Raw genomic sequence first — 10,000 nt, 5'->3', positions numbered from 1 at the left:
ATGCTGTTGAAAGAGGTTGCCTGGCAAAGAGGGCTCCTGTTCTATCCCCAAATCAGTCCTTTACCCAACGTAGATCGGCGTGATTTGCTGCAAAAATTTCTCCAGCTCTTTTTGTCCAAGCATGTTTTGTGACAACAAATCGATGAAAGCAGCAACCAGAACATGGCTCGTTGGTCTAGGGGTATGATTCTCGCTTAGGGTGCAGGGAGCCTTTGTCTAAGCATGTTTTGTGACAACAGATCGATCAAAGCAGCAACCAGAACATGGCTTGTTGGTCTAGGGGTATGATTCTCGCTTAGGGTGCAGGGAGCCTTTGTCTAAGCATGTTTTGTGACAACAAGGCGATCAATCGAAGCAGCAACTACAACATGGCTCGTTGGTCTAGGGGTATGATTCTCGCTTTGGGTGCGAGAGGTCCCGGGTTCAAATCCCGGACGAGCCCCTTACAGTATGCTGTTGAAAGAGGTTGCCTGGCAAAGAGGGCTCCTGTTCTATCCCCAAATCAGTCCTTTACCCAACGTAGATCGGCGTGATTTGCTGCGGAAATTTCTCCAGCTCTTTTTGTCCAAGCATGTTTTGTGACAACAAATCGATCAAAGCAGCAACCAGAACATGGCTCGTTGGTCTAGGGGTATGATTCTCGCTTAGGGTGCAGGGAGCCTTTGTCCAAGCATGTTTTGTGACAACAAATCGATCAAAGCAGCAACCAGAACATGGCTCGTTGGTCTAGGGGTATGATTCTCGCTTAGGGTGCAGGGAGCCTTTGTCTAAGCATGTTTTGTGACAACAAGGCGATCAATCGAAGCAGCAACTACAACATGGCTCGTTGGTCTAGGGGTATGATTCTCGCTTTGGGTGCGAGAGGTCCCGGGTTCAAATCCCGGACGAGCCCTTTACAGTATGCTGTAGAAGGAGGTAACCTGGCAAAGAGGGCTCCTGTTCTATTCCCAAATCAGTCCTTTACCCATCGTAGATCGGGGCGATTTGCTGCAGAAGTTTTTCTTTTTGTCTAAGCATGTTTTGTGACAACAAATCGATCAAAGCAGCAACCAGAGCATGGCTCGTTGGTCTAGGGGTATGATTCTCGCTTAGGGTGCAGGGAGCCTTTGTTGCATGTTTTGTGACAACAAATCGATCAATCGAAGAAACAGCTAGAAAGTGGCTCGTTGGTCTAGGGGTATGATTCTCGCTTAGGGTGCGAGAGGTCCCGGGTTCAAATCCTGGACTAGCCCCTTACAGTATGCTGTTGAAAGAGGTAACCTGGCAAAGAGGGCTCCTGTTCTATCCCCAAATCAGTCCTTTACCCAACGTAGATCGGCGTGATTTGCTGCGGAGGTTTCTCCAGCTCTTTTTGTCCAAGCATGTTTTGTGACAACAAATCGATCAAAGCAGCAACCAGAACATGGCTCGTTGGTCTAGGGGTATGATTCTCGCTTAGGGTGCAGGGAGCCTTTGTCTAAGCATGTTTTGTGACAACAAATCGATCAATCGTAGCAGCAACTAGAACATGGCTCGTTGGTCTAGGGGTATGATTCTCGCTTTGGGTGCGAGAGGTCCCGGGTTCAAATCCCGGACGAGCCCTTTACAGTATGCTGTAGAAGAAGGTAACCTGGCAAAGAGGGCTCCTGTTCTATTCCCAAATCAGTCCTTTACCCATCGTAGATCGGGGCGATTTGCTGCAGAAGTTTTTCTTTTTGTCTAAGCATGTTTTGTGACAACACATCGATCAAAGCAGCAACCAGAGCATGGCTCGTTGGTCTCGTGGTATGAACCTCGCTTAGGGTGCAGGGAACCTTTGTCTAAGCATGTTTTGTGACAACAAGGCGATCAATCGAAGCAGCAACTACAACATGGCTCGTTGGTCTAGGGGTATGATTCTCGCTTAGGGTGCAGGGAGCCTTTGTCTAAGCATGTTTTGTGACAACAAATTGATCAAAGTAGCAACCAGAACATGGCTTGTTGGTCTAGGGGTATGATTCTCGCTTAGGGTGCGAGAGGTCCGGGGTTCAAATCCCGGACGAGCCCATTACAGTATGCTGGTGAAGGAGGTAACATGGCAAAGAGGTCTCCTGTTCTATTCACAAATCAGTCCTTTACCCAACGAAGATCGGGGTGATTTGCTGCGGAAGTTTCTCTATTTGTCTAAGCATGTTTTGTGGCAACAAATCGATCAATCAAAGCAGCAACTACAACATGGCTCGTTGGTCTAGGGGTATGATTCTCGCTTTGGGTGCGAGAGGTCCCGGGTTCAAATCCCGGACGAGCCCTTTACAGTATGCTGTAGAAGGAGGTAACCTGGCAAAGAGGGCTCCTGTTCTATTCCCAAATCAGTCCTTTACCCATCGTAGATCGGGGCGATTTGCTGCAGAAGTTTTTCTTTTTGTCTAAGCATGTTTTGTGACAACAAATCGATCAAAGCAGCAACCAGAACATGGCTTGTTGGTCTAGGGGTATGATTCTCGCTTAGGGTGCAGGGAGCCTTTGTCTAAGCATGTTTTGTGACAACAAATCGATCAATCGAAGCAGCAACTAGAACATGGCTCGTTGGTCTAGGGGTATGATTCTCGCTTAGGGTGCAAGAGGTCCCGGGTTCAAATCCCGGACGAGCCCATTACAGAATGCTGTAGAAGGAGGTAACCTGGCAAAGAGGACTCCTGTTCTATCCCCAAATCAGTCCTTTACCCAACGTAGATCGGCGTGATTTGCTGCGGAAGTTTCTCCAGCTCTTTTTGTCCAAGCATGTTTTGTGACAACAAATCGATCAAAGCAGCAACCAGAACATGGCTCGTTGGTCTAGGGGTATGATTCTTGCTTAGGGTGCAGGGAGCCTTTGTCTAAGAATGTTTTGTGACAAAAAATCGATCAAAGCAGCAACCAGAACATGGCTTGTTGGTCTAGGGGTATGATTCTCGCTTAGGGTGCAGGGAGCCTTTGTCTAAGCATGTTTTGTGACAACAGATCGATCAAAGCAGCAACCAGAACATGGCTTGTTGGTCTAGGGGTATGATTCTCGCTTAGGGTGCAGGGAGCCTTTGTCTAAGCATGTTTTGTGACAACAAGGCGATCAATCGAAGCAGCAACTACAACATGGCTCGTTGGTCTAGGGGTATGATTCTCGCTTTGGGTGCGAGAGGTCCCGGGTTCAAATCCCGGACGAGCCCCTTACAGTATGCTGTTGAAAGAGGTTGCCTGGCAAAGAGGGCTCCTGTTCTATCCCCAAATCAGTCCTTTACCCAACGTAGATCGGCGTGATTTGCTGCGGAAATTTCTCCAGCTCTTTTTGTCCAAGCATGTTTTGTGACAACAAATCGATCAAAGCAGCAACCAGAACATGGCTCGTTGGTCTAGGGGTATGATTCTCGCTTAGGGTGCAGGGAGCCTTTGTCTAAGCATGTTTTGTGACAACAAATCGATCAAAGCAGCAACCAGAACATGGCTTGTTGGTCTAGGGGTATGATTCTCGCTTAGGGTGCAGGGAGCCTTTGTCTAAGCATGTTTTGTGACAACAAATCGATCAATCGTAGCAGCAACTAGAACATGGCTCGTTGGTCTAGGGGTATGATTCTCGCTTTGGGTGCGAGAGGTCCCGGGTTCAAATCCCGGACGAGCCCTTTACAGTATGCTGTAGAAGGAGGTAACCTGGCAAAGAGGGCTCCTGTTCTATTCCCAAATCAGTCCTTTACCCATCGTAGATCGGGGCGATTTGCTGCAGAAGTTTTTCTTTTTGTCTAAGCATGTTTTGTGACAACAAATCGATCAAAGCAGCAACCAGAGCATGGCTCGTTGGTCTCGTGGTATGAATCTCGCTTAGGGTGCAGGGAACCTTTGTCTAAGCATGTTTTGTGACAACAAGGCGATCAATCGAAGCAGCAACTACAACATGGCTCGTTGGTCTTGGGGTATGATTCTCGCTTAGGGTGCAGGGAGCCTTTGTCTAAGCATGTTTTGTGACAACAAATTGATCAAAGCAGCAACCAGAACATGGCTTGTTGGTCTAGGGGTATGATTCTCGCTTAGGGTGCGAGAGGTCCGGGGTTCAAATCCCGGACGAGCCCATTACAGTATGCTGGTGAAGGAGGTAACATGGCAAAGAGGTCTCCTGTTCTATTCACAAATCAGTCCTTTACCCAACGAAGATCGGGGTGATTTGCTGCGGAAGTTTCTCTATTTGTCTAAGCATGTTTTGTGGCAACAAATCGATCAATCAAAGCAGCAACTACAACATGGCTCGTTGGTCTAGGGGTATGATTCTCGCTTTGGGTGCGAGAGGTCCCGGGTTCAAATCCCGGACGAGCCCTTTACAGTATGCTGTAGAAGGAGGTAACCTGGCAAAGAGGGCTCCTGTTCTATTCCCAAATCAGTCCTTTACCCATCGTAGATCGGGGCGATTTGCTGCAGAAGTTTTTCTTTTTGTCTAAGCATGTTTTGTGACAACAAATCGATCAAAGCAGCAACCAGAACATGGCTTGTTGGTCTAGGGGTATGATTCTCGCTTAGGGTGCAGGGAGCCTTTGTCTAAGCATGTTTTGTGACAACAAATCGATCAATCGAAGGAGCAACTAGAACATGGCTCGTTGGTCTAGGGGTATGATTCTCGCTTAGGGTGCAAGAGGTCCTGGGTTCAAATCCCGGACGAGCCCATTACAGAATGCTGTAGAAGGAGGTAACCTGGCAAAGAGGACTCCTGTTCTATCCCTAAATCAGTCCTTTACCCAACGTAGATCGGCGTGATTTGCTGCGGAAGTTTCTCCAGCTCTTTTTGTCCAAGCATGTTTTGTGACAACAAATCGATCAAAGCAGCAACCAGAACATGGCTCGTTGGTCTAGGGGTATGATTCTCGCTTAGGGTGCAGGGAGCCTTTGTCTAAGCATGTTTTGTGACAACAAATCGATCAAAGCAGCAACCAGAACATGGCTCGTTGGTCTAGGGGTATGATTCTCGCTTAGGGTGCAGGGAGCCTTTGTCTAAGCATGTTTTGTGACAACAAATCGATCAATCGAAGCAGCAACTAGAACATGGCTCGTTGGTCTAGGGGTATGATTCTCGCTTAGGGTGCAGGGAGCCTTTGTCTAAGCATGTTTTGTGACAACAAGGCGATCAATCGAAGCAGCAACTACAACATGGCTCGTTGGTCTAGGGGTATGATTCTCGCTTTGGGTGCGAGAGGTCCCGGGTTCAAATCCCGGACGAGCCCCTTACAGTATGCTGTTGAAAGAGGTTGCCTGGCAAAGAGGGCTCCTGTTCTATCCCCAAATCAGTCCTTTACCCAACGTAGATCGGCGTGATTTGCTGCGGAAATTTCTCCAGCTCTTTTTGTCCAAGCATGTTTTGTGACAACAAATCGATCAAAGCAGCAACCAGAACATGGCTCGTTGGTCTAGGGGTATGATTCTCGCTTAGGGTGCAGGGAGCCTTTGTCTAAGCATGTTTTGTGACAACAAATCGATCAAAGCAGCAACCAGAACATGGCTTGTTGGTCTAGGGGTATGATTCTCGCTTAGGGTGCAGGGAGCCTTTGTCTAAGCATGTTTTGTGACAACAAATCGATCAATCGTAGCAGCAACTAGAACATGGCTCGTTGGTCTAGGGGTATGATTCTCGCTTTGGGTGCGAGAGGTCCCGGGTTCAAATCCCGGACGAGCCCTTTACAGTATGCTGTAGAAGGAGGTAACCTGGCAAAGAGGGCTCCTGTTCTATTCCCAAATCAGTCCTTTACCCATCGTAGATCGGGGCGATTTGCTGCAGAAGTTTTTCTTTTTGTCTAAGCATGTTTTGTGACAACAAATCGATCAAAGCAGCAACCAGAGCATGGCTCGTTGGTCTCGTGGTATGAATCTCGCTTAGGGTGCAGGGAACCTTTGTCTAAGCATGTTTTGTGACAACAAGGCGATCAATCGAAGCAGCAACTACAACATGGCTCGTTGGTCTTGGGGTATGATTCTCGCTTAGGGTGCAGGGAGCCTTTGTCTAAGCATGTTTTGTGACAACAAATTGATCAAAGCAGCAACCAGAACATGGCTTGTTGGTCTAGGGGTATGATTCTCGCTTAGGGTGCGAGAGGTCCGGGGTTCAAATCCCGGACGAGCCCATTACAGTATGCTGGTGAAGGAGGTAACATGGCAAAGAGGTCTCCTGTTCTATTCACAAATCAGTCCTTTACCCAACGAAGATCGGGGTGATTTGCTGCGGAAGTTTCTCTATTTGTCTAAGCATGTTTTGTGGCAACAAATCGATCAATCAAAGCAGCAACTACAACATGGCTCGTTGGTCTAGGGGTATGATTCTCGCTTTGGGTGCGAGAGGTCCCGGGTTCAAATCCCAGACGAGCCCTTTACAGTATGCTGTAGAAGGAGGTAACCTGGCAAAGAGGGCTCCTGTTCTATTCCCAAATCAGTCCTTTACCCATCGTAGATCGGGGCGATTTGCTGCAGAAGTTTTTCTTTTTGTCTAAGCATGTTTTGTGACAACAAATCGATCAAAGCAGCAACCAGAACATGGCTTGTTGGTCTAGGGGTATGATTCTCGCTTAGGGTGCAGGGAGCCTTTGTCTAAGCATGTTTTGTGACAACAAATCGATCAATCGAAGGAGCAACTAGAACATGGCTCGTTGGTCTAGGGGTATGATTCTCGCTTAGGGTGCAAGAGGTCCTGGGTTCAAATCCCGGACGAGCCCATTACAGAATGCTGTAGAAGGAGGTAACCTGGCAAAGAGGACTCCTGTTCTATCCCTAAATCAGTCCTTTACCCAACGTAGATCGGCGTGATTTGCTGCGGAAGTTTCTCCAGCTCTTTTTGTCCAAGCATGTTTTGTGACAACAAATCGATCAAAGCAGCAACCAGAACATGGCTCGTTGGTCTAGGGGTATGATTCTCGCTTAGGGTGCAGGGAGCCTTTGTCTAAGCATGTTTTGTGACAACAAATCGATCAAAGCAGCAACCAGAACATGGCTCGTTGGTCTAGGGGTATGATTCTCGCTTAGGGTGCAGGGAGCCTTTGTCTAAGCATGTTTTGTGACAACAAATCGATCAATCGAAGCAGCAACTAGAACATGGCTCGTTGGTCTAGGGGTATGATTCTCGCTTAGGGTGCAGGGAGCCTTTGTCTAAGCATGTTTTGTGACAACAAGGCGATCAATCGAAGCAGCAACTACAACATGGCTCGTTGGTCTAGGGGTATGATTCTCGCTTTGGGTGCGAGAGGTCCCGGGTTCAAATCCCGGACGAGCCCCTTACAGTATGCTGTTGAAAGAGGTTGCCTGGCAAAGAGGGCTCCTGTTCTATCCCCAAATCAGTCCTTTACCCAACGTAGATCGGCGTGATTTGCTGCGGAAATTTCTCCAGCTCTTTTTGTCCAAGCATGTTTTGTGACAACAAATCGATCAAAGCAGCAACCAGAACATGGCTCGTTGGTCTAGGGGTATGATTCTCGCTTAGGGTGCAGGGAGCCTTTGTCTAAGCATGTTTTGTGACAACAAATCGATCAAAGCAGCAACCAGAACATGGCTTGTTGGTCTAGGGGTATGATTCTCGCTTAGGGTGCAGGGAGCCTTTGTCTAAGCATGTTTTGTGACAACAAATCGATCAATCGTAGCAGCAACTAGAACATGGCTCGTTGGTCTAGGGGTATGATTCTCGCTTTGGGTGCGAGAGGTCCCGGGTTCAAATCCCGGACGAGCCCTTTACAGTATGCTGTAGAAGGAGGTAACCTGGCAAAGAGGGCTCCTGTTCTATTCCCAAATCAGTCCTTTACCCATCGTAGATCGGGGCGATTTGCTGCAGAAGTTTTTCTTTTTGTCTAAGCATGTTTTGTGACAACAAATCGATCAAAGCAGCAACCAGAGCATGGCTCGTTGGTCTCGTGGTATGAATCTCGCTTAGGGTGCAGGGAACCTTTGTCTAAGCATGTTTTGTGACAACAAGGCGATCAATCGAAGCAGCAACTACAACATGGCTCGTTGGTCTTGGGGTATGATTCTCGCTTAGGGTGCAGGGAGCCTTTGTCTAAGCATGTTTTGTGACAACAAATTGATCAAAGCAGCAACCAGAACATGGCTTGTTGGTCTAGGGGTATGATTCTCGCTTAGGGTGCGAGAGGTCCGGGGTTCAAATCCCGGACGAGCCCATTACAGTATGCTGGTGAAGGAGGTAACATGGCAAAGAGGTCTCCTGTTCTATTCACAAATCAGTCCTTTACCCAACGAAGATCGGGGTGATTTGCTGCGGAAGTTTCTCTATTTGTCTAAGCATGTTTTGTGGCAACAAATCGATCAATCAAAGCAGCAACTACAACATGGCTCGTTGGTCTAGGGGTATGATTCTCGCTTTGGGTGCGAGAGGTCCCGGGTTCAAATCCCGGACGAGCCCTTTACAGTATGCTGTAGAAGGAGGTAACCTGGCAAAGAGGGCTCCTGTTCTATTCCCAAATCAGTCCTTTACCCATCGTAGATCGGGGCGATTTGCTGCAGAAGTTTTTCTTTTTGTCTAAGCATGTTTTGTGACAACAAATCGATCAAAGCAGCAACCAGAACATGGCTTGTTGGTCTAGGGGTATGATTCTCGCTTAGGGTGCAGGGAGCCTTTGTCTAAGCATGTTTTGTGACAACAAATCGATCAATCGAAGGAGCAACTAGAACATGGCTCGTTGGTCTAGGGGTATGATTCTCGCTTAGGGTGCAAGAGGTCCTGGGTTCAAATCCCGGACGAGCCCATTACAGAATGCTGTAGAAGGAGGTAACCTGGCAAAGAGGACTCCTGTTCTATCCCTAAATCAGTCCTTTACCCAACGTAGATCGGCGTGATTTGCTGCGGAAGTTTCTCCAGCTCTTTTTGTCCAAGCATGTTTTGTGACAACAAATCGATCAAAGCAGCAACCAGAACATGGCTCGTTGGTCTAGGGGTATGATTCTCGCTTAGGGTGCAGGGAGCCTTTGTCTAAGCATGTTTTGTGACAACAAATCGATCAAAGCAGCAACCAGAACATGGCTCGTTGGTCTAGGGGTATGATTCTCGCTTAGGGTGCAGGGAGCCTTTGTCTAAGCATGTTTTGTGACAACAAATCGATCAATCGAAGCAGCAACTAGAACATGGCTCGTTGGTCTAGGGGTATGATTCTCGCTTAGGGTGCGAGAGGTCCGGTGTTCAAATCCCGGACGAGCCCATTATAGTATGCTGTAGAAGGAGGTAACCTGGCAAAGAGGGCTCCTGTTCTATTCCCAAATCAGTCCTTTACCCATCGTAGATCGGGGCGATTTGCTGCAGAAGTTTTTCTTTTTGTCTAAGCATGTTTTGTGACGACAAATCGATCAAAGCAGCAACCAGAAATGGCTCGTTGGTCTCGTGGTATGAATCTCGCTTAGGGTGCAGGGAGCCTTTGTGTAAGCATGTTTTGTGACAACAAATCGATCAATCGAAGAAACAACTAGAAAGTGGCTCGTTGGTCTAGGGGTATGATTCTCGCTTAGGGTGCGAGAGGTCCCGGGTTCAAATCCCGGACGAGCCCCTTACAGTATGCTGTTGAAAGAGGTAACCTGGCAAAGAGGGCTCCTGTTCTATCCCCAAATCAGTCCTTTACCCAACGTAGATCGGCGTGATTTGCTGCGGAAGTTTCTCCAGCTCTTTTTGTCCAAGCATGTTTTGTGACAACAAATCGATCAAAGCAGCAACCAGAACATGGCTCGTTGGTCTAGGGGTATGATTCTCGCTTAGGGTGCAGGGAGCCTTTGTCTAAGCATGTTTTGTGACAACAAATCGATCAATCGAAGCAGCAACTAGAACATGGCTCGTTGGTCTAGGGGTATGATTCTCGCTTAGGGTGCGAGAGGTCCGGGGTTCAAATCCCGGATGAGCCCATTATAGTATGCTGTAGAAGGAGGTAACCTGGCAAAGAGGGCTCCTGTTCTATTCCCAAATCAGTCCTTTACCCATCGTAGATCGGGGCGATTTGCTGCAGAAGTTTTTCTTTTTGTCTAAGCATGTTTTGTGACGACAAATCGATCAAAG

General features: G+C 47.9%; 14 non-coding genes across 14 annotated transcripts; all 14 read left to right on the top strand.

The window, feature by feature from the left end:
* The first annotated feature begins 370 nt into the window (after positions 1-370).
* Positions 371-442, top strand: trnap-ugg (transfer RNA proline (anticodon UGG)). The gene has a single exon. It is a non-coding gene; the product is annotated as a tRNA-Pro (tRNA).
* A 378-nt stretch (positions 443-820) lies between these two features.
* Positions 821-892, top strand: trnap-ugg (transfer RNA proline (anticodon UGG)). Its single transcript has one exon. It is a non-coding gene; the product is annotated as a tRNA-Pro (tRNA).
* A 617-nt stretch (positions 893-1,509) lies between these two features.
* Positions 1,510-1,581, top strand: trnap-ugg (transfer RNA proline (anticodon UGG)). Its single transcript has one exon. It is a non-coding gene; the product is annotated as a tRNA-Pro (tRNA).
* Positions 1,582-2,195: 614 nt separating this feature from the next.
* trnap-ugg (transfer RNA proline (anticodon UGG)) lies at positions 2,196-2,267 on the top strand. The gene has a single exon. It is a non-coding gene; the product is annotated as a tRNA-Pro (tRNA).
* Positions 2,268-2,538: 271 nt separating this feature from the next.
* On the top strand, positions 2,539-2,610 carry trnap-agg (transfer RNA proline (anticodon AGG)). The gene has a single exon. It is a non-coding gene; the product is annotated as a tRNA-Pro (tRNA).
* A 479-nt stretch (positions 2,611-3,089) lies between these two features.
* On the top strand, positions 3,090-3,161 carry trnap-ugg (transfer RNA proline (anticodon UGG)). Its single transcript has one exon. It is a non-coding gene; the product is annotated as a tRNA-Pro (tRNA).
* A 378-nt stretch (positions 3,162-3,539) lies between these two features.
* Positions 3,540-3,611, top strand: trnap-ugg (transfer RNA proline (anticodon UGG)). The gene has a single exon. It is a non-coding gene; the product is annotated as a tRNA-Pro (tRNA).
* A 614-nt stretch (positions 3,612-4,225) lies between these two features.
* On the top strand, positions 4,226-4,297 carry trnap-ugg (transfer RNA proline (anticodon UGG)). Its single transcript has one exon. It is a non-coding gene; the product is annotated as a tRNA-Pro (tRNA).
* Positions 4,298-5,123: 826 nt separating this feature from the next.
* Positions 5,124-5,195, top strand: trnap-ugg (transfer RNA proline (anticodon UGG)). Its single transcript has one exon. It is a non-coding gene; the product is annotated as a tRNA-Pro (tRNA).
* A 378-nt stretch (positions 5,196-5,573) lies between these two features.
* On the top strand, positions 5,574-5,645 carry trnap-ugg (transfer RNA proline (anticodon UGG)). The gene has a single exon. It is a non-coding gene; the product is annotated as a tRNA-Pro (tRNA).
* Positions 5,646-7,157: 1,512 nt separating this feature from the next.
* Positions 7,158-7,229, top strand: trnap-ugg (transfer RNA proline (anticodon UGG)). Its single transcript has one exon. It is a non-coding gene; the product is annotated as a tRNA-Pro (tRNA).
* Positions 7,230-7,607: 378 nt separating this feature from the next.
* trnap-ugg (transfer RNA proline (anticodon UGG)) lies at positions 7,608-7,679 on the top strand. Its single transcript has one exon. It is a non-coding gene; the product is annotated as a tRNA-Pro (tRNA).
* A 614-nt stretch (positions 7,680-8,293) lies between these two features.
* trnap-ugg (transfer RNA proline (anticodon UGG)) lies at positions 8,294-8,365 on the top strand. The gene has a single exon. It is a non-coding gene; the product is annotated as a tRNA-Pro (tRNA).
* A 1,063-nt stretch (positions 8,366-9,428) lies between these two features.
* trnap-agg (transfer RNA proline (anticodon AGG)) lies at positions 9,429-9,500 on the top strand. The gene has a single exon. It is a non-coding gene; the product is annotated as a tRNA-Pro (tRNA).
* Positions 9,501-10,000: the final 500 nt, after the last annotated feature.

The sequence above is a fragment of the Osmerus mordax genome, chromosome 25 (genome assembly GCF_038355195.1).
Source record: "Osmerus mordax isolate fOsmMor3 chromosome 25, fOsmMor3.pri, whole genome shotgun sequence".
In the NCBI taxonomy this organism is placed as follows: Eukaryota; Metazoa; Chordata; class Actinopteri; order Osmeriformes; family Osmeridae; genus Osmerus; species Osmerus mordax.
The sequence above is the reverse complement of the archived record's forward strand: the minus strand, read 5'-3'. Positions and strand labels throughout refer to the sequence as shown.